Source organism: Spea bombifrons, chromosome 4 (genome assembly GCF_027358695.1).
Source record: "Spea bombifrons isolate aSpeBom1 chromosome 4, aSpeBom1.2.pri, whole genome shotgun sequence".
NCBI lineage: Eukaryota > Metazoa > Chordata > Amphibia > Anura > Pelobatidae > Spea > Spea bombifrons.
In genome coordinates this window covers 103695738-103720391 of record NC_071090.1, presented here as the reverse complement: position 1 = coordinate 103720391, position 24654 = coordinate 103695738, and the positions used below count along the sequence as shown (strand labels likewise).

At 43.1% G+C, this 24654-nt stretch overlaps 54 non-coding genes across 54 annotated transcripts; all 54 read right to left on the bottom strand.

Moving 5' to 3' along the window:
* Positions 1 to 242: 242 nt before the first annotated feature.
* On the bottom strand, positions 243 to 314 carry TRNAH-GUG (transfer RNA histidin (anticodon GUG)). Its single transcript has one exon. It is a non-coding gene; the product is annotated as a tRNA-His (tRNA).
* Positions 315 to 942: 628 nt separating this feature from the next.
* On the bottom strand, positions 943 to 1015 carry TRNAR-ACG (transfer RNA arginine (anticodon ACG)). Its single transcript has one exon. It is a non-coding gene; the product is annotated as a tRNA-Arg (tRNA).
* Positions 1016 to 1553: 538 nt separating this feature from the next.
* Positions 1554 to 1626, bottom strand: TRNAR-ACG (transfer RNA arginine (anticodon ACG)). Its single transcript has one exon. It is a non-coding gene; the product is annotated as a tRNA-Arg (tRNA).
* A 231-nt stretch (positions 1627 to 1857) lies between these two features.
* TRNAR-ACG (transfer RNA arginine (anticodon ACG)) lies at positions 1858 to 1930 on the bottom strand. Its single transcript has one exon. It is a non-coding gene; the product is annotated as a tRNA-Arg (tRNA).
* Positions 1931 to 2468: 538 nt separating this feature from the next.
* Positions 2469 to 2541, bottom strand: TRNAR-ACG (transfer RNA arginine (anticodon ACG)). The gene has a single exon. It is a non-coding gene; the product is annotated as a tRNA-Arg (tRNA).
* A 156-nt stretch (positions 2542 to 2697) lies between these two features.
* TRNAH-GUG (transfer RNA histidin (anticodon GUG)) lies at positions 2698 to 2769 on the bottom strand. Its single transcript has one exon. It is a non-coding gene; the product is annotated as a tRNA-His (tRNA).
* Positions 2770 to 2772: 3 nt separating this feature from the next.
* TRNAR-ACG (transfer RNA arginine (anticodon ACG)) lies at positions 2773 to 2845 on the bottom strand. The gene has a single exon. It is a non-coding gene; the product is annotated as a tRNA-Arg (tRNA).
* An 857-nt stretch (positions 2846 to 3702) lies between these two features.
* On the bottom strand, positions 3703 to 3775 carry TRNAR-ACG (transfer RNA arginine (anticodon ACG)). The gene has a single exon. It is a non-coding gene; the product is annotated as a tRNA-Arg (tRNA).
* Positions 3776 to 4237: 462 nt separating this feature from the next.
* TRNAH-GUG (transfer RNA histidin (anticodon GUG)) lies at positions 4238 to 4309 on the bottom strand. The gene has a single exon. It is a non-coding gene; the product is annotated as a tRNA-His (tRNA).
* Positions 4310 to 4312: 3 nt separating this feature from the next.
* TRNAR-ACG (transfer RNA arginine (anticodon ACG)) lies at positions 4313 to 4385 on the bottom strand. The gene has a single exon. It is a non-coding gene; the product is annotated as a tRNA-Arg (tRNA).
* Positions 4386 to 4923: 538 nt separating this feature from the next.
* TRNAR-ACG (transfer RNA arginine (anticodon ACG)) lies at positions 4924 to 4996 on the bottom strand. Its single transcript has one exon. It is a non-coding gene; the product is annotated as a tRNA-Arg (tRNA).
* Positions 4997 to 5458: 462 nt separating this feature from the next.
* On the bottom strand, positions 5459 to 5530 carry TRNAH-GUG (transfer RNA histidin (anticodon GUG)). Its single transcript has one exon. It is a non-coding gene; the product is annotated as a tRNA-His (tRNA).
* A 3-nt stretch (positions 5531 to 5533) lies between these two features.
* Positions 5534 to 5606, bottom strand: TRNAR-ACG (transfer RNA arginine (anticodon ACG)). The gene has a single exon. It is a non-coding gene; the product is annotated as a tRNA-Arg (tRNA).
* A 156-nt stretch (positions 5607 to 5762) lies between these two features.
* Positions 5763 to 5834, bottom strand: TRNAH-GUG (transfer RNA histidin (anticodon GUG)). Its single transcript has one exon. It is a non-coding gene; the product is annotated as a tRNA-His (tRNA).
* Positions 5835 to 5837: 3 nt separating this feature from the next.
* Positions 5838 to 5910, bottom strand: TRNAR-ACG (transfer RNA arginine (anticodon ACG)). Its single transcript has one exon. It is a non-coding gene; the product is annotated as a tRNA-Arg (tRNA).
* Positions 5911 to 6373: 463 nt separating this feature from the next.
* Positions 6374 to 6445, bottom strand: TRNAH-GUG (transfer RNA histidin (anticodon GUG)). The gene has a single exon. It is a non-coding gene; the product is annotated as a tRNA-His (tRNA).
* A 3-nt stretch (positions 6446 to 6448) lies between these two features.
* On the bottom strand, positions 6449 to 6521 carry TRNAR-ACG (transfer RNA arginine (anticodon ACG)). The gene has a single exon. It is a non-coding gene; the product is annotated as a tRNA-Arg (tRNA).
* Positions 6522 to 6751: 230 nt separating this feature from the next.
* TRNAR-ACG (transfer RNA arginine (anticodon ACG)) lies at positions 6752 to 6824 on the bottom strand. The gene has a single exon. It is a non-coding gene; the product is annotated as a tRNA-Arg (tRNA).
* Positions 6825 to 7622: 798 nt separating this feature from the next.
* TRNAH-GUG (transfer RNA histidin (anticodon GUG)) lies at positions 7623 to 7694 on the bottom strand. Its single transcript has one exon. It is a non-coding gene; the product is annotated as a tRNA-His (tRNA).
* Positions 7695 to 7697: 3 nt separating this feature from the next.
* Positions 7698 to 7770, bottom strand: TRNAR-ACG (transfer RNA arginine (anticodon ACG)). The gene has a single exon. It is a non-coding gene; the product is annotated as a tRNA-Arg (tRNA).
* Positions 7771 to 7926: 156 nt separating this feature from the next.
* Positions 7927 to 7998, bottom strand: TRNAH-GUG (transfer RNA histidin (anticodon GUG)). The gene has a single exon. It is a non-coding gene; the product is annotated as a tRNA-His (tRNA).
* A 3-nt stretch (positions 7999 to 8001) lies between these two features.
* Positions 8002 to 8074, bottom strand: TRNAR-ACG (transfer RNA arginine (anticodon ACG)). The gene has a single exon. It is a non-coding gene; the product is annotated as a tRNA-Arg (tRNA).
* Positions 8075 to 8519: 445 nt separating this feature from the next.
* On the bottom strand, positions 8520 to 8591 carry TRNAH-GUG (transfer RNA histidin (anticodon GUG)). The gene has a single exon. It is a non-coding gene; the product is annotated as a tRNA-His (tRNA).
* A 3-nt stretch (positions 8592 to 8594) lies between these two features.
* TRNAR-ACG (transfer RNA arginine (anticodon ACG)) lies at positions 8595 to 8667 on the bottom strand. Its single transcript has one exon. It is a non-coding gene; the product is annotated as a tRNA-Arg (tRNA).
* Positions 8668 to 9130: 463 nt separating this feature from the next.
* TRNAH-GUG (transfer RNA histidin (anticodon GUG)) lies at positions 9131 to 9202 on the bottom strand. The gene has a single exon. It is a non-coding gene; the product is annotated as a tRNA-His (tRNA).
* Positions 9203 to 9755: 553 nt separating this feature from the next.
* TRNAH-GUG (transfer RNA histidin (anticodon GUG)) lies at positions 9756 to 9827 on the bottom strand. Its single transcript has one exon. It is a non-coding gene; the product is annotated as a tRNA-His (tRNA).
* Positions 9828 to 9830: 3 nt separating this feature from the next.
* On the bottom strand, positions 9831 to 9903 carry TRNAR-ACG (transfer RNA arginine (anticodon ACG)). The gene has a single exon. It is a non-coding gene; the product is annotated as a tRNA-Arg (tRNA).
* Positions 9904 to 10349: 446 nt separating this feature from the next.
* TRNAH-GUG (transfer RNA histidin (anticodon GUG)) lies at positions 10350 to 10421 on the bottom strand. Its single transcript has one exon. It is a non-coding gene; the product is annotated as a tRNA-His (tRNA).
* A 3-nt stretch (positions 10422 to 10424) lies between these two features.
* TRNAR-ACG (transfer RNA arginine (anticodon ACG)) lies at positions 10425 to 10497 on the bottom strand. The gene has a single exon. It is a non-coding gene; the product is annotated as a tRNA-Arg (tRNA).
* Positions 10498 to 10960: 463 nt separating this feature from the next.
* Positions 10961 to 11032, bottom strand: TRNAH-GUG (transfer RNA histidin (anticodon GUG)). Its single transcript has one exon. It is a non-coding gene; the product is annotated as a tRNA-His (tRNA).
* Positions 11033 to 11585: 553 nt separating this feature from the next.
* Positions 11586 to 11657, bottom strand: TRNAH-GUG (transfer RNA histidin (anticodon GUG)). Its single transcript has one exon. It is a non-coding gene; the product is annotated as a tRNA-His (tRNA).
* Positions 11658 to 11660: 3 nt separating this feature from the next.
* On the bottom strand, positions 11661 to 11733 carry TRNAR-ACG (transfer RNA arginine (anticodon ACG)). The gene has a single exon. It is a non-coding gene; the product is annotated as a tRNA-Arg (tRNA).
* Positions 11734 to 12271: 538 nt separating this feature from the next.
* On the bottom strand, positions 12272 to 12344 carry TRNAR-ACG (transfer RNA arginine (anticodon ACG)). Its single transcript has one exon. It is a non-coding gene; the product is annotated as a tRNA-Arg (tRNA).
* Positions 12345 to 12790: 446 nt separating this feature from the next.
* On the bottom strand, positions 12791 to 12862 carry TRNAH-GUG (transfer RNA histidin (anticodon GUG)). Its single transcript has one exon. It is a non-coding gene; the product is annotated as a tRNA-His (tRNA).
* Positions 12863 to 12865: 3 nt separating this feature from the next.
* TRNAR-ACG (transfer RNA arginine (anticodon ACG)) lies at positions 12866 to 12938 on the bottom strand. Its single transcript has one exon. It is a non-coding gene; the product is annotated as a tRNA-Arg (tRNA).
* A 462-nt stretch (positions 12939 to 13400) lies between these two features.
* On the bottom strand, positions 13401 to 13472 carry TRNAH-GUG (transfer RNA histidin (anticodon GUG)). The gene has a single exon. It is a non-coding gene; the product is annotated as a tRNA-His (tRNA).
* A 3-nt stretch (positions 13473 to 13475) lies between these two features.
* Positions 13476 to 13548, bottom strand: TRNAR-ACG (transfer RNA arginine (anticodon ACG)). Its single transcript has one exon. It is a non-coding gene; the product is annotated as a tRNA-Arg (tRNA).
* A 156-nt stretch (positions 13549 to 13704) lies between these two features.
* On the bottom strand, positions 13705 to 13776 carry TRNAH-GUG (transfer RNA histidin (anticodon GUG)). The gene has a single exon. It is a non-coding gene; the product is annotated as a tRNA-His (tRNA).
* A 3-nt stretch (positions 13777 to 13779) lies between these two features.
* Positions 13780 to 13852, bottom strand: TRNAR-ACG (transfer RNA arginine (anticodon ACG)). The gene has a single exon. It is a non-coding gene; the product is annotated as a tRNA-Arg (tRNA).
* A 464-nt stretch (positions 13853 to 14316) lies between these two features.
* On the bottom strand, positions 14317 to 14388 carry TRNAH-GUG (transfer RNA histidin (anticodon GUG)). The gene has a single exon. It is a non-coding gene; the product is annotated as a tRNA-His (tRNA).
* Positions 14389 to 14391: 3 nt separating this feature from the next.
* On the bottom strand, positions 14392 to 14464 carry TRNAR-ACG (transfer RNA arginine (anticodon ACG)). The gene has a single exon. It is a non-coding gene; the product is annotated as a tRNA-Arg (tRNA).
* Positions 14465 to 14620: 156 nt separating this feature from the next.
* On the bottom strand, positions 14621 to 14692 carry TRNAH-GUG (transfer RNA histidin (anticodon GUG)). The gene has a single exon. It is a non-coding gene; the product is annotated as a tRNA-His (tRNA).
* A 3-nt stretch (positions 14693 to 14695) lies between these two features.
* TRNAR-ACG (transfer RNA arginine (anticodon ACG)) lies at positions 14696 to 14768 on the bottom strand. Its single transcript has one exon. It is a non-coding gene; the product is annotated as a tRNA-Arg (tRNA).
* A 445-nt stretch (positions 14769 to 15213) lies between these two features.
* On the bottom strand, positions 15214 to 15285 carry TRNAH-GUG (transfer RNA histidin (anticodon GUG)). Its single transcript has one exon. It is a non-coding gene; the product is annotated as a tRNA-His (tRNA).
* A 3-nt stretch (positions 15286 to 15288) lies between these two features.
* TRNAR-ACG (transfer RNA arginine (anticodon ACG)) lies at positions 15289 to 15361 on the bottom strand. Its single transcript has one exon. It is a non-coding gene; the product is annotated as a tRNA-Arg (tRNA).
* A 463-nt stretch (positions 15362 to 15824) lies between these two features.
* On the bottom strand, positions 15825 to 15896 carry TRNAH-GUG (transfer RNA histidin (anticodon GUG)). Its single transcript has one exon. It is a non-coding gene; the product is annotated as a tRNA-His (tRNA).
* Positions 15897 to 16449: 553 nt separating this feature from the next.
* On the bottom strand, positions 16450 to 16521 carry TRNAH-GUG (transfer RNA histidin (anticodon GUG)). The gene has a single exon. It is a non-coding gene; the product is annotated as a tRNA-His (tRNA).
* A 3-nt stretch (positions 16522 to 16524) lies between these two features.
* Positions 16525 to 16597, bottom strand: TRNAR-ACG (transfer RNA arginine (anticodon ACG)). Its single transcript has one exon. It is a non-coding gene; the product is annotated as a tRNA-Arg (tRNA).
* Positions 16598 to 17060: 463 nt separating this feature from the next.
* On the bottom strand, positions 17061 to 17132 carry TRNAH-GUG (transfer RNA histidin (anticodon GUG)). The gene has a single exon. It is a non-coding gene; the product is annotated as a tRNA-His (tRNA).
* Positions 17133 to 17135: 3 nt separating this feature from the next.
* Positions 17136 to 17208, bottom strand: TRNAR-ACG (transfer RNA arginine (anticodon ACG)). Its single transcript has one exon. It is a non-coding gene; the product is annotated as a tRNA-Arg (tRNA).
* A 463-nt stretch (positions 17209 to 17671) lies between these two features.
* Positions 17672 to 17743, bottom strand: TRNAH-GUG (transfer RNA histidin (anticodon GUG)). Its single transcript has one exon. It is a non-coding gene; the product is annotated as a tRNA-His (tRNA).
* A 3-nt stretch (positions 17744 to 17746) lies between these two features.
* Positions 17747 to 17819, bottom strand: TRNAR-ACG (transfer RNA arginine (anticodon ACG)). The gene has a single exon. It is a non-coding gene; the product is annotated as a tRNA-Arg (tRNA).
* A 446-nt stretch (positions 17820 to 18265) lies between these two features.
* On the bottom strand, positions 18266 to 18337 carry TRNAH-GUG (transfer RNA histidin (anticodon GUG)). Its single transcript has one exon. It is a non-coding gene; the product is annotated as a tRNA-His (tRNA).
* A 3-nt stretch (positions 18338 to 18340) lies between these two features.
* Positions 18341 to 18413, bottom strand: TRNAR-ACG (transfer RNA arginine (anticodon ACG)). The gene has a single exon. It is a non-coding gene; the product is annotated as a tRNA-Arg (tRNA).
* Positions 18414 to 24654: the final 6241 nt, after the last annotated feature.

Sequence of the window (24654 nt, the reverse complement as noted above, 5' to 3'; positions counted from 1 at the left end):
TTGGCTTGTTCCCACAAGCAAAAGGAAAGGTTGAAATACTTGCTTGAAAGCACAGTGAAGATATTTCTGCTAGTTACCTCTCATTGTTTTCCATTTGTGTCAGACTCTTTCTTCCCAAGTGAATGGAATGTGCACTTGAGCACGCGCAGCCTCTAATGAACAGGTGTTGAGAGAACAGATCCGTAACAAGGAATTCTGGACAGGAGCTTGAAAGGTCCTGTAGCAATTTAGAAAAAGTAGAGTGCCGTGACCCGGATTCAAACCGGGGTTGCTGCGGCCACAACGCAGAGTACTAACCACTATACGATCACGGCAGGCGAGCCAGATAGGAGTCGAACCTACGATCTTCTGATCTGTAGTCAGACGTGTTATCCATTGCGCCACTGGCGCACACATGTGAAAAGATGGATATCCGTTGCTTTAGTGAGAAGATTGAGGTAGCTTCTTGAGAGCATAAAAGAGTGAGACTTCATGTTTTCTAGAAAGTGAGCTATGGCAGGCAAATTATTTGGTAGGAAATGACTAAACAATGTAGAGATAGGGTGCTAAAATACGCCAAAAAAGAAGAAAAAAAGGAGAAAGAAAAAAAGGAGCTTCCTGATCATGAAAAATGGTGGCCAAGTAGTTGGCTTGTTCCCACGAGCAAAAGGAAAGGTAGAAATGCTTGCTTGAAAGCACAGTGAAGATATTTCTGCTAGTTACCTCTCATTGTTTTCAATTTGTGTCAGACTCTTTCTTCCCAAGTGAATGGAATGTGCACTTGAGCACGCGCAGCCTCTAATGAACAGGTGTTGAGAGAACATATCCGTAACAAGGAATTCTGGACAGGAGCTTGAAAGGTCCTGTAGCAATTTAGAAAAAGTAGAGTGCCGTGACCCGGATTCGAACTGGGGTCGCTGCGGCCAGAACGCGGAGTACTAACCACTATACGATCACGGCAGGCGAGCCAGGTAGGAGTCGGACCTACAATCTTCTGATCCGTAGTCAGACGCGTTATCCATTGCGCCACTGGCCCACACATGTCAAAAGTTGGATATCCGTTGCTTTAGTGAGAAGATTGAGGTAGCTTCTTGAGAGCATAAAAGAGTGAGACTTCATGTTTTCTAGAAAGTGAGCTATGGCAGGCAAATTATTTGGTAGGAAATGACTAAACAATGTAGAGATAGGGTGCTAAAATACGCCAAAGGAGAAAGAAAAAAAGGAGCTTCCTGATCATGAAAAATGGTGGCCAAGTAGTTGGCTTGTTCCCACAAGCAAAAGGAAAGGTAGAAATGCTTGCTTGAAAGCACAGTGAAGATATTTCTGCTAGTTACCTCTCATTGTTTTCCATTTGTGTCAGACTCTTTCTTCCCAAGTGAATGGAATGTGCACTTGAGCACTCGCAGCCTCTACTGAACAGGTGTTGAGAGAACATTTCCTTAACAAGGAATTCTGGACAGGAGCTTGAAAGGTCCTGTAGCAATTTAGAAAAAGTGCAGTGCCGTGACCCGGATTCGAACTGGGGTTGCGGCGGCCACAACGCAGAGTACTAACCACTATACGATCACGGCAGGCGAGCCAGGTAGGAGTCGAACCTACAATCTTCTGATTCGTAGTCAGACGCGTTATCCATTGCGCCACTGGCCCACACATGTGAAAAGTTGGATTCCATTTGTGTCAGACTCTTTCTTCCCAAGTGAATGGAATGTGCACTTGAGCACGCGCAGCCTCTAATGAACAGGTGTTGAGAGAACATATCCGTAACAAGGAATTCTGGACAGGAGCAATTTAGAAAAAGTAGAGTGCCGTGACACGGATTCGAACCGGGGTTGCTGCGGCCACAACGCAGAGTACAAACCACTATACGATCACGGCAGGCGAGCCAGGTAGGAGTCGAACCTACAATCTTCTGAGCCGTAGTCAAACGCGTTATCCATTGCGCCACTGGCCCACACATGTGAAAAGTTGGATATCCGTTGCTTTAGTGAGAAGATTGAGGTAGCTTCTTGAGAGCATAAAAGAGTGAGACTTCATGTTTTCTAGAAAGTGAGCTATGGCAGGCAAATTATTTGGTAGGAAATGACTAAACAATGTAGAGATAGGGTGCTAAAATACGCCAAAGGAGAAAGAAAAAAAGGAGCTTCCTGATCATGAAAAATGGTGGCCAAGTAGTTGGCTTGTTCCCACAAGCAAAAGGAAAGGTAGAAATGCTTGCTTGAAAGCACAGTGAAGATATTTCTGCTAGTTACCTCTCATTGTTTTCCATTTGTGTCAGACTCTTTCTTCCCAAGTGAATGGAATGTGCACTTGAGCACGCGCAGCCTCTAATGAACAGGTGTTGAGAGAACATATCCGTAACAAGGAATTCTGGACAGGAGCTTGAAAGGTCCTGTAGCAATTTAGAAAAAGCGCAGTGCCGTGACCCGGATTCGAACCGGGGTTGCTGCGGCCACAACGCAGAGTACCAACCACTATACGATCACGGCAGGCGAGCCAGGTAGGAGTCGAACCTACAATCTTCTGATCCGTAGTCAGACGCGTTATCCATTGCGCCACTGGCCCACACATGTGAAAAGTTGGATTCCATTTGTGTCAGACTCTTTCTTCCCAAGTGAATGGAATGAGCACTTGAGCACGCGCAGCCTCTAATGAACAGGTGTTGAGAGAACATATCCGTAATAAGGAATTCTGGACAGGAGCAATTTAGAAAAAGTAGAGTGCCGTGACCCGGATTCGAACCGGGGTTGCTGCGGCCACAACGCAGAGTACTAACCACTATACGATCACGGCAGGCGAGCCAGGTAGGAGTCGAACCTACAATCTTCTGATCCGTAGTCAGACGCGTTATCCATTGCGCCACTGGCCCACACATGTAAAAAGTTGGATATCCGTTGCTTTAGTGAGAAGATTGAGGTAGCTTCTTGAGAGCATAAAAGAGTGAGACTTCATGTTTTCTAGAAAGTGAGCTATGGCAGGCAAATTATTTGGTAGGAAATGACTAAACAATGTAGAGATAGGGTGCTAAAATACGCCAAAGGAGAAAGAAAAAAAGGAGCTTCCTGATCATGAAAAATGGTGGCCAAGTAGTTGGCTTGTTCCCACAAGCAAAAGGAAAGGTAGAAATGCTTGATTGAAAGCACAGTGAAGATATTTCTGCTAGTTACCTCTCATTGTTTTCCATTTGTGTCAGACTCTTTCTTCCCACACATGTGAAAAGTTGGATATCCGTTGCTTTAGTGAGAAGATTGAGGTAGCTTCTTGAGAGCATAAAAGAGTGAGACTTCATGTTTTCTAGAAAGTGAGCTATGGCAGGCAAATTATTTGGTAGGAAATGACTAAACAATGTAGAGATAGGGTGCTAAAATACGCCAAAAAACAAGAAAAAAAGGAGCTTCCTGATCATGAAAAATGGTGGCCAAGTAGTTGGCTTGTTCCCACAAGCAAAAGGAAAGGTAGAAATGCTTGCTTGAAAGCACAGTGAAGATATTTCTGCTAGTTACCTCTCATTGTTTTCCATTTGTGTCAGACTCTTTCTTCCCAAGTGAATGGAATGTGCACTTGAGCACGCGCAGCCTCTAATGAACAGGTGTTGAGAGAACATATCCGTAACAAGGAATTCTGGACAGGAGCAATTTAGAAAAAGTAGAGTGCCGTGACCCAGATTCGAACCGGGGTAGCTGCGGCCACAACGCAGAGTACTAACCACTATACGATCACGGCAGGCGAGCCAGGTAGGAGTCGAACCTACAATCTTCTGATCCGTAGTCAGACGCGTTATCCATTGCGCCACTGGCCCACACATGTGAAAAGTTGTATATCCGTTGCTTTAGTGAGAAGATTGAGGTAGCTTCTTGAGAGCATAAAAGAGTGAGACTTCATGTTTTCTAGAAAGTGAGCTATGGCAGGCAAATTATTTGGTAGGAAATGACTAAACAATGTAGAGATAGGGTGCTAAAATACAACAAAAAAGAAGAAAAAAAGGAGCTTCCTGATCATGAAAAATGGTGGCCAAGTAGTTGGCTTGTTCCCACAAGCAAAAGGAAAGGTAGAAATGCTTGCTTGAAAGCACAGTGGAGATATTTCTGCTAGTTACCTCTCATTGTTTTCCATTTGTGTCAGACTCTTTCTTCCCAAGTGAATGGAATGTGCACTTGAGCACGCGCAGCCTCTAATGAACAGGTGTTGAGAGAACATATCCGTAACAAGGAATTCTGGACAGGAGCTTGAAAGGTCCTGTAGCAATTTAGAAAAAGTACAGTGCCGTGACCCGGATTCGAACCGGGGTTGCTGCGGCCACAACGCAGAGTACTAACCACTATACGATCACAGCAGGCGAGCCAGGTAGGAGTCGAACCTACAATCTTCTGATCCGTAGTCAGACGCGTTATCCATTGCGCCACTGTCCCACACATGTGAAAAGTTGGATATCCGTTGCTTTAGTGAGAAGATTGAGGTAGCTTCTTGAGAGCATAAAAGAGTGAGACTTCATGTTTTCTAGAAAGTGAGCTATGGCAGGCAAATTATTTGGTAGGAAATGACTAAACAATGTAGAGATAGGGTGCTAAAATACGCCAAAGGAGAAAGAAAAAAAGGAGCTTCCTGATCATGAAAAATGGTGGCCAAGTAGTTGGCTTGTTCCCACAAGCAAAAGGAAAGGTAGAAATGCTTGCTTGAAAGCACAGTGAAGATATTTCTGCTAGTTACCTCTCATTGTTTTCCATTTGTGTCAGACTCTTTCTTCCCAAGTGAATGGAATGTGCACTTGAGCACGCGCAGCCTCTAATGAACAGGTGTTGAGAGAACATATCCGTAACAAGGAATTCTGGACAGGAGCTTGAAAGGTCCTGTAGCAATTTAGAAAAAGTACAGTGCCGTGACACGGATTCGAACCGGGGTTGCTGCGGCCACAACGCAGAGTACTAACCACTATACGATCACAGCAGGCGAGCCAGGTAGGAGTCGAACTTACAATCTTCTGATCCGTAGTCAGACACGTTATCCATTGCGCCACTGGCCCACACATGTGAAAAGTTGGATATCCGTTGCTTTAGTGAGAAGATTGAGGTAGCTTCTTGAGAGCATAAAAGAGTGAGACTTCATGTTTTCTAGAAAGTGAGCTATGGCAGGCAAATTATTTGGTAGGAAATGACTAAACAATGTAGAGATAGGGTGCTAAAATACGCCAAAAAAGAAGAAAAAAAGGAGCTTCCTGATCATGAAAAATGGTGGCCAAGTAGTTGGCTTGTTCCCACAAGCAAAAGGAAAGGTAGAAATGCTTGCTTGAAAGCACAGTGAAGATATTTCTGCTAGTTACCTCTCATTGTTTTCCATTTGTGTCAGACTCTTTCTTCCCAAGTGAATGGAATGTGCACTTGAGCACGCGCAGCCTCTAATGAACAGGTGTTGAGAGAACATATCCGTAACAAGGAATTCTGGACAGGAGCTTGAAAGGTCCTGTAGCAATTTAGAAAAAGTGCAGTGCCGTGACCCGGATTCGAACCGGGGTTGCTGCGGCCACAACGCAGAGTACTAACCACTATACGATCATGGCAGGCGAGCCAGGTAGGAGTCGAACCTACAATCTTCTGATCCGTAGTCAGACGCGTTATCCATTGCGCCACTGGCCCACACATGTGAAAAGTTGGATTCCATTTGTGTCAGACTCTTTCTTCCCAAGTGAATGGAATGTGCACTTGAGCACGCGCAGCCTCTAATGAACAGGTGTTGAGAGAACATATCCGTAACAAGGAATTCTGGACAGGAGCAATTTAGAAAAAGTAGAGTGCCGTGACCCGGATTCGAACCGGGGTTGCTGCGGCCACAACGCAGAGTACTAACCACTATACGATCACAGCAGGCGAGCCAGGTAGGAGTCGAACCTACAATCTTCTGATCCGTAGTCAGACGCGTTATCCATTGCGCCACTGGCCCACACATGTGAAAAGTTGGATATCCGTTGCTTTAGTGAGAAGATTGAGGTAGCTTCTTGAGAGCATAAAAGAGTGAGACTTCATGTTTTCTAGAAAGTGAGCTATGGCAGGCAAATTATTTGGTAGGAAATGACTAAACAATGTAGAGATAGGGTGCTAAAATACGCCAAAGGAGAAAGAAAAAAAGGAGCTTCCTGATCATGAAAAATGGTGGCCAAGTAGTTGGCTTGTTCCCACAAGCAAAAGGAAAGGTAGAAATGCTTGCTTGAAAGCACAGTGAAGATATTTCTGCTAGTTACCTCTCATTGTTTTCCATTTGTGTCAGACTCTTTCTTCCCAAGTGAATGGAATGTGCACTTGAGCACGCGCAGCCTCTAATGAACAGGTGTTGAGAGAACATTTCCGTAACAAGGAATTCTGGACAGGAGCTTGAAAGGTCCTGTAGTAATTTAGAAAAAGTGCAGTGCCGTGACCCGGATTCGAACCGGGGTTGTTGCGACCACAACGCAGAGTACTAACCACTATACGATCACGGCAGGCGAGCCAGGTAGGAGTCGAACCTACAATCTTCTGATCCGTAGTCAGACGCGTTATCCATTGCGCCACTGGCCCACACATGTGAAAAGTTGGATTCCATTTGTGTCAGACTCTTTCTTCCCAAGTGAATGGAATGTGCACTTGAGCACGCGCAGCCTCTAATGAACAGGTGTTGAGAGAACATATCCGTAACAAGGAATTCTGGACAGGAGCAATTTATAAAAGTAGAGTGCCGTGACACGGATTCGAACCGGGGTTGCTGCGGCCACAACGCAGAGTACTAACCACTATACGATCACGGCAGGCGAGCCAGGTAGGAGTCGAACCTACAATCTTCTGATCCGTAGTCAGACGCGTTATCCATTGCGCCACTGGCCCACACATGTGAAAAGTTGGATATCCGTTGCTTTAGTGAGAAGATTGAGGTAGCTTCTTGAGAGCATAAAAGAGTGAGACTTCATGTTTTCTAGAAAGTGAGCTATGGCAGGCAAATTATTTGGTAGGAAATGACTAAACAATGTAGAGATAGGGTGCTAAAATACGCCAAAAAAGAAGAAAAAAAGGAGCTTCCTGATCATGAAAAATGGTGGCCAAGTAGTTGGCTTGTTCCCACAAGCAAAAGGAAAGGTAGAAATGCTTGCTTGAAAGCACAGTGAAGATATTTCTGCTAGTTACCTCTCATTGTTTTCCATTTGTGTCAGACTCTTTCTTCCCACACATGTGAAAAGTTGGATATCCGTTGCTTTAGTGAGAAGATTGAGGTAGCTTCTTGAGAGCATAAAAGAGTGAGACTTCATGTTTTCTAGAAAGTGAGCTATGGCAGGCAAATTATTTGGTAGGAAATGACTAAACAATGTAGAGATAGGGTGCTAAAATACGCCAAAAAAGAAGAAAAAAAGGAGCTTCCTGATCATGAAAAATGGTGGCCAAGTAGTTGGCTTGTTCCCACAAGCAAAAGGAAAGGTAGAAATGCTTGCTTGAAAGCACAGTGAAGATATTTCTGCTAGTTACCTCTCATTGTTTTCCATTTGTGTCAGACTCTTTCTTCCCAAGTGAATGGAATGTGCACTTGAGCACGCGCAGCCTCTAATGAACAGGTGTTGAGAGAACATTTCCGTAACAAGGAATTCTGGACAGGAGCTTGAAAGGTCCTGTAGCAATTTAGAAAAAGTGCAGTGCCGTGACCCGGATTCGAACCGGGGTTGCTGCGGCCACAACGCAGAGTACTAACCACTATACGATCACGGCAGGCGAGCCAGGTAGGAGTCGAACCTACAATCGTCTGATCCGTAGTCAGACGCGTTATCCATTGCGCCACTGGCCCACACATGTGAAAAGTTGGATTCCATTTGTGTCAGACTCTTTCTTCCCAAGTGAATGGAATGTGCACTTGAGCACGCGCAGCCTCTAATGAACAGGTGTTGAGAGAACATATCCGTAACAAGGAATTCTGGACAGGAGCAATTTAGAAAAAGTAGAGTGCCGTGACCTGGATTCGAACCAGGGTTACTGCGGCCACAACGCAGAGTACTAACCACTATACGATCACGGCAGGCGAGCCAGGTAGGAGTTGAACCTACAATCTTCTGATCCGTAGTCAGACGCGTTATCCATTGCGCCACTGGCCCACACATGTGAAAAGTTGGATATCCGTTGATTTAGTGAGAAGATTGAGGTAGCTTCTTGAGAGCATAAAAGAGTGAGACTTCATGTTTTCTAGAAAGTGAGCTATGGCAGGCAAATTATTTGGTAGGAAATGACTAAACAATGTAGAGATAGGGTGCTAAAATACGCCAAAAAAGAAGAAAAAAAGGAGCTTCCTGATCATGAAAAATGGTGGCCAAGTAGTTGGCTTGTTCCCACAAGCAAAAGGAAAGGTAGAAATGCTTGCTTGAAAGCACAGTGAAGATATTTCTGCTAGTTACCTCTCATTGTTTTCCATTTGTGTCAGACTCTTTCTTCCCAAGTGAATGGAATGTGCACTTGAGCACGCGCAGCCTCTAATGAACAGGTGTTGAGAGAACATATCCGTAACAAGGAATTCTGGACAGGAGCAATTTAGAAAAAGTAGAGTGCCGTGACCCGGATTCGAACCGGGGTTGCTGCGGCCACAACGCAGAGTACTAACCACTATACGATCACGGCAGGCGAGCCAGGTAGGAGTCGAACCTACAATCTTCTGATCCGTAGTCAGACGCGTTATCCATTGCGCCACTGGCCCACACATGTGAAAAGTTGGATATCCGTTGCTTTAGTGAGAAGATTGAGGTAGCTTCTTGAGAGCATAAAAGAGTGAGACTTCATGTTTTCTAGAAAGTGAGCTATGGCAGGCAAATTATTTGGTAGGAAATGACTAAACAATGTAAAGATAGGGTGCTAAAATACGCCAAAAAAGAAGAAAAAAAGGAGCTTCCTGATCATGAAAAATGGTGGCCAAGTAGTTGGCTTGTTCCCACAAGCAAAAGGAAAGGTAGAAATACTTGCTTGAAAGCACAGTGAAGATATTTTTGCTAGTTACCTCTCATTGTTTTCCATTTGTGTCAGACTCTTTCTTCCCAAGTGAATGGAATGTGCACTTGAGCACGCGCAGCCTCTAATGAACAGGTGTTGAGAGAACAGATCCGTAACAAGGAATTCTGGACAGGAGCTTGGAAAGGTCCTGTAGCAATTTAGAAAAAGTAGAGTGCCGTGACCCGGATTCGAACCGGGGTTGCTGCGGCCACAACGCAGAGTACTAACCACTATACGATCATGGCAGGCGAGCCAGGTAGGAGTCGAACCTACAATCTTCTGATCCGTTGTCAGATGCGTTATCCATTGCGCCGCTGGCCCACACATGTGAAAACTTGGATATCCGTTGCTTTAGTGAGAAGATTGAGGTAGCTTCTTGAGAGCATAAAAGAGTGAGACTTCATGTTTTCTAGAAAGTGAGCTATGGCAGGCAAATTATTTGGTAGGAAATGACTAAACAATGTAGAGATAGGGTGCTAAAATACGCCAAAAAAGAAGAAAAAAAGGAGAAAGAAAAAAAGGAGCTTCCTGATCATGAAAAATGGTGGCCAAGTAGTTGGCTTGTTCCCACAAGCAAAAGGAAAGGTAGAAATGCTTGCTTGAAAGCACAGTGAAGATATTTCTGCTAGTTACCTCTCATTGTTTTCAATTTGTGTCAGACTCTTTCTTCCCAAGTGAATGGAATGTGCACTTGAGCACGCGCAGCCTCTAATGAACAGGTGTTGAGAGAACATATCCGTAACAAAGAATTCTGGACAGGAGCTTGAAAGGTCCTGTAGCAATTTAGAAAAAGTAGAGTGCCGTGACCCGGATTCGAACCGGGGTGGCTGCGGCCACAACGCAGAGTACTAACCACTATACGATCACGGCAGGCGAGCCAGGTAGGAGTCGAACCTACAATCTTCTGATCCGTAGTCAGACGCGTTATCCATTGCGCCACTGGCCCACACATGTAAAAAGTTGGATATCCGTTGCTTTAGTGAGAAGATTGAGGTAGCTTCTTGAGAGCATAAAAGAGTGAGACTTCATGTTTTCTAGAAAGTGAGCTATGGCAGGCAAATTATTTGGTAGGAAATGACTAAACAATGTAGAGATAGGGTGCTAAAATACGCCAAAGGAGAAAGAAAAAAAGGAGCTTCCTGATCATGAAAAATGGTGGCCAAGTAGTTGGCTTGTTCCCACAAGCAAAAGGAAAGGTAGAAATGCTTGCTTGAAAGCACAGTGAAGATATTTCTGCTAGTTACCTCTCATTGTTTTCCATTTGTGTCAGACTCTTTCTTCCCAAGTGAATGGAATGTGCACTTGAGCACGCGCAGCCTCTAATGAACAGGTGTTGAGAGAACATATCCGTAACAAGGAATTCTGGACAGGAGCAATTTAGAAAAAGTAGAGTGCCGTGACCCGGATTCGAACCGGGGTTGCTGCGGCCACAACGCAGAGTACTAACCACTATACGATCACGGCACTCGAGCCAGGTAGGAGTCGAACCTACAATCTTCTGATCCGTAGTCAGACGCGTTATCCATTGCGCCACTGGCCCACACATGTGAAAAGTTGGATATCCGTTGCTTTAGTGAGAAGATTGAGGTAGCTTCTTGAGAGCATAAAAGAGTGAGACTTCATGTTTTCTAGAAAGTGAGCTATGGCAGGCAAATTATTTGGTAGGAAATGACTAAACAATGTAAAGATAGGGTGCTAAAATACGCCAAAAAAGAAGAAAAAAAGGAGCTTCCTGATCATGAAAAATGGTGGCCAAGTAGTTGGCTTGTTCCCACAAGCAAAAGGAAAGGTAGAAATACTTGCTTGAAAGCACAGTGAAGATATTTTTGCTAGTTACCTCTCATTGTTTTCCATTTGTGTCAGACTCTTTCTTCCCAAGTGAATGGAATGTGCACTTGAGCACGCGCAGCCTCTAATGAACAGGTGTTGAGAGAACAGATCCGTAACAAGGAATTCTGGACAGGAGCTTGGAAAGGTCCTGTAGCAATTTAGAAAAAGTAGAGTGCCGTGACCCGGATTCGAACCGGGGTTGCTGCGGCCACAACGCAGAGTACTAACCACTGTACGATCACGGCAGGCGAGCCAGGTAGGAGTCGAACCTACAATCTTCTGATCCGTTGTCAGATGCGTTATCCATTGCGCCGCTGGCCCACACATGTGAAAACTTGGATATCCGTTGCTTTAGTGAGAAGATTGAGGTAGCTTCTTGAGAGCATAAAAGAGTGAGACTTCATGTTTTCTAGAAAGTGAGCTATGGCAGGCAAATTATTTGGTAGGAAATGACTAAACAATGTAGAGATAGGGTGCTAAAATACGCCAAAAAAGAAGAAAAAAAGGAGAAAGAAAAAAAGGAGCTTCCTGATCATGAAAAATGGTGGCCAAGTAGTTGGCTTGTTCCCACAAGCAAAAGGAAAGGTAGAAATGCTTGCTTGAAAGCACAGTGAAGATATTTCTGCTAGTTACCTCTCATTGTTTTCAATTTGTGTCAGACTCTTTCTTCCCAAGTGAATGGAATGTGCACTTGAGCACGCGCAGCCTCTAATGAACAGGTGTTGAGAGAACATATCCGTAACAAAGAATTCTGGACAGGAGCTTGAAAGGTCCTGTAGCAATTTAGAAAAAGTAGAGTGCCGTGACCCGGATTCGAACCGGGGTGGCTGCGGCCACAACGCAGAGTACTAACCACTATACGATCACGGCAGGCGAGCCAGGTAGGAGTCGAACCTACAATCTTCTGATCCGTAGTCAGACGCGTTATCCATTGCGCCACTGGCCCACGCATGTAAAAAGTTGGATATCCGTTGCTTTAGTGAGAAGATTGAGGTAGCTTCTTGAGAGCATAAAAGAGTGAGACTTCATGTTTTCTAGAAAGTGAGCTATGGCAGGCAAATTATTTGGTAGGAAATGACTAAACAATGTAGAGATAGGGTGCTAAAATACGCCAAAGGAGAAAGAAAAAAAGGAGCTTCCTGATCATGAAAAATGGTGGCCAAGTAGTTGGCTTGTTCCCACAAGCAAAAGGAAAGGTAGAAATGCTTGCTTGAAAGCACAGTGAAGATATTTCTGCTAGTTACCTCTCATTGTTTTCCATTTGTGTCAGACTCTTTCTTCCCAAGTGAATGGAATGTGCACTTGAGCACGCGCAGCCTCTAATGAACAGGTGTTGAGAGAACATATCCGTAACAAGGAATTCTGGACAGGAGCTTGAAAGGTCCTGTGGCAATTTAGAAAAAGTACAGTGCCGTGACCCGGATTCGAACCAGGGTTGCTGCGGCCACAATGCAGAGTACTAACCACTATACGATCACAGCAGGCGAGCCAGGTAGGAGTCGAACCTACAATCTTCTGATCCGTAGTCAGACGCGTTATCCATTGCGCCACTGGCCCACACATGTGAAAAGTTGGATATCCGTTGCTTTAGTGAGAAGATTGAGGTAGCTTCTTGAGAGCATAAAAGAGTGAGACTTCATGTTTTCTAGAAAGTGAGCTATGGCAGGCAAATTATTTGGTAGGAAATGACTAAACAATGTAGAGATAGGGTGCTAAAATACGCCAAAGGAGAAAGGAAAAAAGGAGCTTCCTGATCATGAAAAATGGTGGCCAAGTAGTTGGCTTGTTCCCACAAGCAAAAGGAAAGGTAGAAATGCTTGCTTGAAAGCACAGTGAAGATATTTCTGCTAGTTACCTCTCATTGTTTTCCATTTGTGTCAGACTCTTTCTTCCCAAGTGAATGGAATGTGCACTTGAGCACGCGCAGCCTCTAATGAACAGGTGTTGAGAGAACATATCCGTAACAAGGAATTCTGGACAGGAGCAATTTAGAAAAAGTAGAGTGCCGTGACCCGGATTCGAACCGGGGTTGCTGCAGCCACAACGCAGAGTACTAACCACTATACGATCACGGCAGGCGAGCCAGGTAGGAGTCGAACCTACAATCTTCTGATCCGTAGTCAGACGCGTTATCCATTGCGCCACTGGCCCACACATGTGAAAAGTTGGATATCCGTTGCTTTAGTGAGAAGATTGAGGTAGCTTCTTGAGAGCATAAAAGAGTGAGACTTCATGTTTTCTAGAAAGTGAGCTATGGCAGGCAAATTATTTGGTAGGAAATGACTAAACAATGTAGAGATAGGGTGCTAAAATACGCCAAAAAAGAAGAAAAAAAGGAGCTTCCTGATCATGAAAAATGGTGGCCAAGTAGTTGGCTTGTTCCCACAAGCAAAAGGAAAGGTAGAAATGCTTGCTTGAAAGCACAGTGAAGATATTTCTGCTAGTTACCTCTCATTGTTTTCCATTTGTGTCAGACTCTTTCTTCCCAAGTGAATGGAATGTGCACTTGAGCACGCGCAGCCTCTAATGAACAGGTGTTGAGAGAACATATCCGTAACAAGGAATTCTGGACAGGAGCTTGAAAGGTCCTGTAGCAATTTAGAAAAAGTGCAGTGCCGTGACCCGGATTCGAACCGGGGTTGCTGCGGCCACAACGCAGAGTACTAACCACTATACGATCACGGCAGGCGAGCCAGGTAGGAGTCGAACCTACAATCTTCTGATCCGTAGTCAGACGCGTTATCCATTGCGCCACTGGCCCACACATGTGAAAAGTTGGATTCCATTTGTGTCAGACTCTTTCTTTCCAAGTGAATGGAATGTGCACTTGAGCACGCGCAGCCTCTAATGAACAGGTGTTGAGAGAACATATCCGTAACAAGGAATTCTGGACAGGAGCAATTTAGAAAAAGTAGAGTGCCATGACCCGGATTCGAACCGGGGTTGCTGCGGCCACAACGCAGAGTACTAACCACTATACGATCACGGCAGGCGAGCCAGGTAGGAGTCGAACCTACAATCTTCTGATCCGTAGTCAGACGCGTTATCCATTGCGCCACTGGCCCACACATGTGAAAAGTTGGATATCCGTTGCTTTAGTGAGAAGATTGAGGTAGCTTCTTGAGAGCATAAAAGAGTGAGACTTCATGTTTTCTAGAAAGTGAGCTATGGCAGGCAAATTATTTGGTAGGAAATGACTAAACAATGTAGAGATAGGGTGCTAAAATACGCCAAAGGAGAAAGAAAAAAAAGGAGCTTCCTGATCATGAAAAATGGTGGCCAAGTAGTTGGCTTGTTCCCACAAGCAAAAGGAAAGGTAGAAATGCTTGCTTGAAAGCACAGTGAAGATATTTCTGCTAGTTACCTCTCATTGTTTTCCATTTGTGTCAGACTCTTTCTTCCCAAGTGAATGGAATGTGCACTTGAGCACTCGCAGTCTCTACTGAACAGGTGTTGAGAGAACATTTCCGTAACAAGGAATTCTGGACAGGAGCTTGAAAGGTCCTGTAGCAATTTAGAAAAAGTGCAGTGCCGTGACCCGGATTCGAACCGGGGTTGCTGCGGCCACAACGCAGAGTACTAACCACTATACGATCACGGCAGGCGAGCCAGGTAGGAGTCGAACCTACAATCGTCTGATCCGTAGTCAGACGCGTTATCCATTGCGCCACTGGCCCACACATGTGAAAAGTTGGATTCCATTTGTGTCAGACTCTTTCTTCCCAAGTGAATGGAATGTGCACTTGAGCACGCGCAGCCTCTAATGAACAGGTGTTGAGAGAACATATCCGTAACAAGGAATTCTGGACAGGAGCAATTTAGAAAAAGTAGAGTGCCGTGACCTGGATTCGAACCAGGGTTGCTGCGGCCACAACGCAGAGTACTAACCACTATACGATCACGGCAGGCGAGCCAGGTAGGAGTCGAACCTACAATCTTCTGATCCGTAGTCAGACGCGTTATCCATTGCGCCACTGGCCCACACATGTGAAAAGTTGGATATCCGTTGATTTAGTGAGAAGATTGAGGTAGCTTCTTGACAGCATAAAAGAGTGAGACTTCATGTTTTCTAGAAAGTGAGCTATGGCAGGCAAATTATTTGGTAGGAAATGACTAAACAATGTAGAGATAGGGTGCTAAAATACGCCAAAAAAGAAGAAAAAAAGGAGCTTCCTGATCATGAAAAATGGTGGCCAAGTAGTTGGCTTGTTCCCACAAGCAAAAGGAAAGGTAGAAATGCTTGCTTGAAAGCACAGTGAAGATATTTCTGCTAGTTACCTCTCATTGTTTTCCATTTGTGTCAGACTCTTTCTTCCCAAGTGAATGGAATGTGCACTTGAGCACGCGCAGCCTCTAATGAACAGGTGTTGAGAGAACATATCCGTAACAAGGAATTCTGGACAGGAGCAATTTAGAAAAAGTAGAGTGCCGTGACCCGGATTCGAACCGGGGTTGCTGCGGCCACAACGCAGAGTACTAACCACTATACGATCACGGCAGGCGAGCCAGGTAGGAGTCGAACCTACAATCTTCTGATCCGTAGTCAGACGCGTTATCCATTGCGCCACTGGCCCACACATGTGAAAAGTTGGATATCCGTTGCTTTAGTGAGAAGATTGAGGTAGCTTCTTGAGAGCATAAAAGAGTGAGACTTCATGTTTTCTAGAAAGTGAGCTATGGCAGGCAAATTATTTGGTAGGAAATGACTAAACAATGTAAAGATAGGGTGCTAAAATACGCCAAAAAAGAAGAAAAAAAGGAGCTTCCTGATCATGAAAAATGGTGGCCAAGTAGTTGGCTTGTTCCCACAAGCAAAAGGAAAGGTAGAAATACTTGCTTGAAAGCACAGTGAAGATATTTTTGCTAGTTACCTCTCATTGTTTTCCATTTGTGTCAGACTCTTTCTTCCCAAGTGAATGGAATGTGCACTTGAGCACGCGCAGCCTCTAATGAACAGGTGTTGAGAGAACAGATCCGTAACAAGGAATTCTGGACAGGAGCTTGGAAAGGTCCTGTAGCAATTTAGAAAAAGTAGAGTGCCGTGACCCGGATTCGAACCGGGGTTGCTGCGGCCACAACGCAGAGTACTAACCACTATACGATCACGGCAGGCGAGCCAGGTAGGAGTCGAACCTACAATCTTCTGATCCGTTGTCAGATGCGTTATCCATTGCGCCGCTGGCCCACACATGTGAAAACTTGGATATCCGTTGCTTTAGTGAGAAGATTGAGGTAGCTTCTTGAGAGCATAAAAGAGTGAGACTTCATGTTTTCTAGAAAGTGAGCTATGGCAGGCAAATTATTTGGTAGGAAATGACTAAACAATGTAGAGATAGGGTGCTAAAATACGCCAAAAAAGAAGAAAAAAAGGAGAAAGAAAAAAAGGAGCTTCCTGATCATGAAAAATGGTGGCCAAGTAGTTGGCTTGTTCCCACAAGCAAAAGGAAAGGTAGAAATGCTTGCTTGAAAGCACAGTGAAGATATTTCTGCTAGTTACCTCTCATTGTTTTCAATTTGTGTCAGACTCTTTCTTCCCAAGTGAATGGAATGTGCACTTGAGCACGCGCAGCCTCTAATGAACAGGTGTTGAGAGAACATATCCGTAACAAAGAATTCTGGACAGGAGCTTGAAAGGTCCTGTAGCAATTTAGAAAAAGTAGAGTGCCGTGACCCGGATTCGAACCGGGGTGGCTGCGGCCACAACGCAGAGTACTAACCACTATACGATCACGGCAGGCGAGCCAGGTAGGAGTCGAACCTACAATCTTCTGATCCGTAGTCAGACGCGTTATCCATTGCGCCACTGGCCCACACATGTAAAAAGTTGGATATCCGTTGCTTTAGTGAGAAGATTGAGGTAGCTTCTTGAGAGCATAAAAGAGTGAGACTTCATGTTTTCTAGAAAGTGAGCTATGGCAGGCAAATTATTTGGTAGGAAATGACTAAACAATGTAGAGATAGGGTGCTAAAATACGCCAAAGGAGAAAGAAAAAAAGGAGCTTCCTGATCATGAAAAATGGTGGCCAAGTAGTTGGCTTGTTCCCACAAGCAAAAGGAAAGGTAGAAATGCTTGCTTGAAAGCACAGTGAAGATATTTCTGCTAGTTACCTCTCATTGTTTTCCATTTGTGTCAGACTCTTTCTTCCCAAGTGAATGGAATGTGCACTTGAGCACGCGCAGCCTCTAATGAACAGGTGTTGAGAGAACATATCCGTAACAAGGAATTCTGGACAGGAGCTTGAAAGGTCCTGTAGCAATTTAGAAAAAGTACAGTGCCGTGACCCGGATTCGAACCGGGGTTGCTGCGGCCACAACGCAGAGTACTAACCACTATACGATCACAGCAGGCGAGCCAGGTAGGAGTCGAACCTACAATCTTCTGATCCGTAGTCAGACGCGTTATCCATTGCGCCACTGGCCCACACATGTGAAAAGTTGGATATCCGTTGCTTTAGTGAGAAGATTGAGGTAGCTTCTTGAGAGCATAAAAGAGTGAGACTTCATGTTTTCTAGAAAGTGAGCTATGGCAGGCAAATTATTTGGTAGGAAATGACTAAACAATGTAGAGATAGGGTGCTAAAATACGCCAAAGGAGAAAGAAAAAAAGGAGCTTCCTGATCATGAAAAATGGTGGCCAAGTAGTTGGCTTGTTCCCACAAGCAAAAGGAAAGGTAGAAATGCTTGCTTGAAAGCACAGTGAAGATATTTCTGCTAGTTACCTCTCATTGTTTTCCATTTGTGTCAGACTCTTTCTTCCCAAGTGAATGGAATGTGCACTTGAGCACGCGCAGCCTCTAATGAACAGGTGTTGAGAGAACATATCCGTAACAAGGAATTCTGGACAGGAGCTTGAAAGGTCCTGTGGCAATTTAGAAAAAGTACAGTGCCGTGACCCGGATTCGAACCAGGGTTGCTGCGGCCACAACGCAGAGTACTAACCACTATACGATCACAGCAGGCGAGCCAGGTAGGAGTCGAACCTACAATCTTCTGATCCGTAGTCAGACGCGTTATCCATTGCGCCACTGGCCCACACATGTGAAAAGTTGGATATCCGTTGCTTTAGTGAGAAGATTGAGGTAGCTTCTTGAGAGCATAAAAGAGTGAGACTTCATGTTTTCTAGAAAGTGAGCTATGGCAGGCAAATTATTTGGTAGGAAATGACTAAACAATGTAGAGATAGGGTGCTAAAATACGCCAAAGGAGAAAGAAAAAAAGGAGCTTCCTGATCATGAAAAATGGTGGCCAAGTAGTTGGCTTGTTCCCACAAGCAAAAGGAAAGGTAGAAATGCTTGCTTGAAAGCACAGTGAAGATATTTCTGCTAGTTACCTCTCATTGTTTTCCATTTGTGTCAGACTCTTTCTTCCCAAGTGAATGGAATGTGCACTTGAGCACGCGCAGCCTCTAATGAACAGGTGTTGAGAGAACATATCCGTAACAAGGAATTCTGGACAGGAGCAATTTAGAAAAAGTAGAGTGCCGTGACCCGGATTCGAACCGGGGTTGCTGCAGCCACAACGCAGAGTACTAACCACTATACGATCACGGCAGGCGAGCCAGGTAGGAGTCGAACCTACAATCTTCTGATCCGTAGTCAGACGCGTTATCCATTGCGCCACTGGCCCACACATGTGAAAAGTTGGATATCCGTTGCTTTAGTGAGAAGATTGAGGTAGCTTCTTGAGAGCTGTAAAAGATTCTAATACATTTTTTAACCTCAATTAAGAAATGGACCATATATAATTATTAGTATAGGCAATAGTCAAAGATATGTAATTATTGGGCATAAATAAATGATAATTAAGATATATTAATATGTTTCAAGGTTTCCTTGACCTTAAATATAGAATGAAGGATTTGCTGAACATGCAGTCTATAGATAGGATAGTAGCTTGCTAATGCATGGTATAGTTGTAACTCTAAAAGGGCATTACAATATACGTACAGCGACCACCTAAAATAGGGTTTGGGCGTGTAAGACCTAAGTGAACATGTTTGAACACCTAATTAGGTGAAGACCAATAGACTGACATCATTTTCAAATGATATATAAGCTTGGTGTACGAGAGGCATAGGAGGAGAGGTAGAGGAGAGATGTACTTGCCATCCACAGACTCTTCTTGTCCCAACACTCCCTCCCTCCATCCTCAGGAATGCATAGGACAGATGCCATCAACTAAATTCCTTTCCAAGGTTTTGTAAGACTTGTTTCGTATTATTTTTGTTATCTTCTTTTTATATTCTTCTTTTATTTTTGTTCGTATTAAATGTTTTACCTTTGTTTGCATCTAAGTGACTCTGCCTATTTTTGACGCACATACATTTATATGTGATCCAATTATTTGAAGTTTGTATTGGCCCTATATATTTTCTTACATATCTGGCGTGCCAGCCCTGCGTATTTTTTCCTGACCGTTGCCCTCCAGCTTGCTCAGGGGGAAGGGCAGATATATCTGTACACTTTTTGCAAACTGTCGGGAGAGAATTAAGAAAGAACCTTTGAGGATACAGACTTTCAGATTTTATTGGAACCAAAAGTGCTAAAAGACGCTATTGACGGCAGACGCAAGAAAGCCATACAGCGTGATACAACAGCCACTCAAGGAGAGTTCACTAAACAGGGTAAGTCATGGATTTTATAAAAACATATGCTAACAAAAGTAAAATAACTTTTCAATTTGATAATTGTCCTACTAATGCACAGTTATGGGCTAGTATGTACAAACAATGTGAGCTAGAGAATATGAAGATAGATAAGAAATTGTTATGTATTGATAAACTTAAGAAGAAACTGCAAAATGTCCTAAGCATGTTTAAAACGTTTAATGACTTGATTGTGGAGGATTTACAACCTAGACAAAGTATTTGCATGATTAACAAAGTCGTACCAGAATCTAACCCTGATGACAGTACTGACGACTTTAACAGCTGTCCCGACTGTTTTGTTTTAGCTCAGCAATTAGAGAACTTGGAGAGGGCTAGGGACAGACAAGCTCAGTTACTGTCTAAACTATGTTTAGAAAATAAGAAGGTGTCAGTTATCACAAGACAAGAAGGTAAGAAGGGCGTATCTTTTGTCCCTGAAATAGCTGGTACCTCAACAATAGATTCTGATGAGGAACTTGACGTAGGAGGAGTTGAGAGACAAAAGCTCAGAGACAGTGCAACAAAATTGACTTTAAAAATTAATGATCAATTAATGAAAATTGCCAAAGATATTCCTAAATATGACGATAAGATGGATGCATTCCATAATATTGATGTTTTTGAAACAAATACAGACAAATTCCAATTAAGTAATAAACAAAGAAACGCCATTTTTAAGCAATGGATACCTTCACATATGTCCAAAAGGTTACAGGACACACCTACAGAGGATGCATTAGGTCAATTAGTGCATGCAAATGACATGGATAGATTGAAACAATTAATTCTGTTTACAACTGGTGACTCATCTCCATCTCTTGACTTAATCGAATCTCTAAAAGTAAATCTTCAAGATGATCCCTTTGCATTTTTGTTGAAATTTGAGAAAGCCTATAGAATGGTAATGGGAGTTGATGATGGAGATGAACCACAGGCAATGATTATAGCATTTGTAAGGAAATTTAAATATCTAGATCCTGTATCTGTTCAGCTTGCCTCTGAAAAACCTAGTTTGCAAGAAGCAGCCATATTCATTGATCGTATTAGAAGAGCAATGAAAATGTCAACTGTAAAGGTAAAAGTATCTACAGTACAGGAACTAATTGACAAACGGCGAGAATTAACTCAGAATGACTGTCACAAGCCACAAACTAATCCTACTAATTTTGAACGATTTGATAATACTAACCGAAAGATATTCAGACCAAATGTTAGTTGTTATCATTGTGGTCAAAGAGGACATTTGAAGTGGCAGTGTAAACAATTTCTTCAAAATAGAAAATTTGTCCCTAGAACACAAAATTTTGGGAAAGAAAATGGGCTGATGCCGACAGCCCCACCTACTGGTGAACAATTTAAGTCAACGTCCCCATACACTCCACTAATTAGACAGGTGCAAGAGCTCACAACAAATAGTACTGCTACTAATGTAACAGGAAAGAATGTCAGGAGGGGTCTGACACCCTCTCAGTGACTAGATAAGAATCAATCACTCTGTAAGTTGACCTATGTAGCTCCAGTGTCAACTGACAACTGTGGCAGACCATATGTCAAGGGAAAATTACAGGGAAAAGAGATTACATTCCTAATTGATACAGGAGCTCAATTAAGTGTGACTAATCAAGCTTTACCTATAACATCTAACTCACCTGTTTGCACGATTGTAGGTTTTAGTGGTAAAGGTAATACTTCAGCAACTTTGGTTACTGGTGTTTTGTTTGAGATTCCTGGCTATTTGTGTACTGAAATTGATATCTGGCATTGTCCTAGCTCAGAAAATATCTTAGGGGCTGATGTAATGAGAGAACGAGGTTGGGTCATTGACTTAGGGAATCAAGTGATTTGGAGAAGTAATAATCTTAAAGGGCCTGTAGTAATTGATCCAAGTGACTACAGTGTAGTGGCCGTCATCAATTTAATTGAGGAGGTATCCCCAAATCATGTTTGGCCACAAATGGATTGTAATGACTTGACTCTTGTAGAAATTGTGCAGAAATATCCCTCGTTATGGGCTCAATCTAAGAATGAGGTAGGGACGATGAAAGATGTTGTTGTTAAAGTGGAAGGAACAGATCCCATAGCTCAGAAACAGTACCGATTGCCTCCAGATTCAATTGAGCCTTTGTCCAAAATTATTGAAGAACTACTTCAACAAGGCGTCATACGCAAATCAAATTCGGTGACAAACTATCCGTTATGGGCAGTTAAGAAACCAGATAATTCTTATAGAATGCTTCTAGATCTGCGTATGTTTAATAAATGTACCCCAAATGTGGCGCCAATTGTAGCAGATACCCCCGACATCATGTCTCGATTGAATGCTAAGGCAAAGTTTTTCTCGGTACTGGATATCAGTAATGGTTTTTTCAGTATTCAGATAGAGAGGAGTTGTCAATACAAATTTGCTTTTACTTTTCTGAATGAGCAATATGTATTTTGCAGATTACCACAAGGGGCGCACATGTCACCTAGTCTGTTTCATCAGGCATTGGCAAAAGTGTTATCAAAATTCTCAAGGCAAGATTGTATTCTACAGTATGTTGATGATATCTTGTTGGCAACAGAGAGTAGAGAGGAACACCTCACTTTGTTAGCAGAATTGTTTAATCTGTTGTACGAGTCAGGATTGAAATTAAATCCAAGGAAGGTCCAATTACTGAAACAAGAGGTTCAGTACTTGGGAGTTTTGATAAGTCCAGGCCAGAGACGTCCTTTGCATGAAAGAGTAGCAACAGTAGCAGCTTTGCCTGTACCTACAACTTTCAAAGCTTTAAGACAATTCCTGGGACTTGTAAATTTTTCTAGAGACTTCATAGAGGGCTTTGCTGAAAAAGCTAAACCCTTATATGACTTACTAAAAAGTACTGATGATGACAATTTGTTTGGTCCATGGGGAGATGAGCAGCAGAAAGCGTTTGAACAACTTAAACTTGATTTACAGAGAGTACCAGCTTTGACAACTGTGTATCCATCTAAGCCTTTTGCTTTACAAGTTCATACCTCGGAGACGGCTGTCTCGGCAGTTTTACTGCAGCTACAGGGAAAGGAATGGAGAATAGTTGGCTATTTTTCCAAACTCCTTTCACCTGTGGAAAAAGGGTTTGAAACGTGTGCAAGACATTTGGTGGGTGTACACTTTGCAGTCAAGGCGACTGAACATATTGTTGGGTTTAACAAACTAATTCTGCAGACTCCTCACTCCACTTTGAAATTGCTTTTTGAAAAAAGTATCCCAGGAGTGTCACATCAAAGATTTGCACATTGGTTGTTGTCTTTATCTCCAAAACAGATTGAAGTGGATCATAAAGCTAAATATGTGCTCCCTCAACTAATGCAATATGAGGGCGAATCACATGAGTGTGCTGAGACATTTCAGGGGGATTTTCCATCTCTTTTTAGAAAAGAAGTAGAGGAAACTGATGAACCAGTATTTGTAGATGGTTCTAGATTTTGTTTGAAAGGACAATATTATACCGGATATGCCATTTGGTTTCCAAAGAAAGGCCGAGCTATTCAGCATAGACTACCAGGACATTTTTCTGCACAGAGAGCAGAAATTGAAGCTGTTAAAACAGTGTTGGAAATTAATGAGAAAGAAAATAATGATCCTTTGGTAATCTATAGCGATAGTTCATATGTCGTACGTTCACTAACAGACTACTTACCTGTGTGGAAAAAACGAGGTTTTGTGGATTCATCTAACAAAATCTTAAGTCATGTTGATACATTGCAGACTATCTTTGAGCTTGCTTCTAAAAATCCTAACCGATATGCTATTGTCAAAGTACCTGGCCATAGCAGAGGGACTAGTGATTTAGCTTTGGGAAATGAGAAAGCAGATTCTCTAGCCAAGGAAGCAGCTTTGATAGGAGAGATAGTGATGGAACTAGAACCGTTGGAAGTACTACCAGTAAAGAGTAAGGAAGCAAATTTACCTTCATTTAGTGATGAACAGATGAAAGATCCGTTCATTGTGGAATGTAAGAATAAAATAACACCTCCTTTTGTTTGTGAAAATGGAGTGATTTGTTATGAAATGCAAGGTAATTTACTTCCAGTTGTGCCTAAACACTTGCAGACGGAATTCACCCGCTATAATCATGAAAGTTTAGGTCATGTGGGTCAGCAAAAGTTGCTGGAAATTCTCAAAGAGAAGTTTTATTGGGACAAAATGGAGGACTCTGTACAAAATGTTGTTCAGTCATGTCTCATTTGTGCTCAAGTAAACCCCAGGCCTAAAGGACAAAAGCCTCCACTTCTAAGAATTGCACCTGCAGACGGTCCGTGGTCTACATTGCAGATTGACTACGTAGGTCCCCTACCTTCAGGTAAACAAGGTCTCAGGTACGCATTGGTTGTGGTAGATGTATTTTCTAAGTGGGTAGAACTGTTGCCTGTCAGGAAAGATGATGCTTTGTCTACGGCAAAAGCATTAGTGAATCATGTTTTTTGTACTTGGGGAATCCCAAGGATGATTTCATCTGACAGGGGGAGCCATTTTACTGGCAAAGTCATGCAGGCTGTTTGCGCAATCCTGGGGGTACGTCAACAATTCCATGTTCCATACCATCCTCAGTCCGCAGGTATTGTAGAAAGAATGAACAGAACGATTAAGTCTAGAATTGCAAAAATGTTACTCGATAAAGGAAATACTTGGGTTGATGCAGTACCTCTGGTATTGATGAGTATTAGGGGAACGAGCTCCTCAACTACCCAGTATACACCTTTTGAATTAATGACAGGAAGGAAAATGCCATTGATCTTTCCTCATGAACCGTTTTTGTCTACTCCACAGAAAGATGCCATTGCAAGAACTAAGTGGTTACAGATACTTCAGGAGAATTTAAAAACAATTCTTCCTCACGCAGCGTCTAGAATGCAGCGTATGGTACCGCCTCACTCTTCTAAATTTGTGAAAGGAGCATCAGTAATGATTAAGACTTTTAGGAAGGCGGGACCTTGGGAAAGTAATTGGGAAGGACCGTTTGAAATAATCGATACTATGGGTCAAGTAATGATCCTTGTTCAAAGAACAGAAAAGACTGTGAAAAATACCCGTAGGCAGCAGAAGCTGTGGGTACATGTTGACCAGTGTAAATTGTATGTTTCTAACTAAATTCTGTTCTTGCAGGAACAAAGTTCTGCAAGAAAATGGAGGAACAAAACTGTTTACTATTGGACAGAGAACCTTCAAAGAAACAGCAATACAAGAAGCGTGAC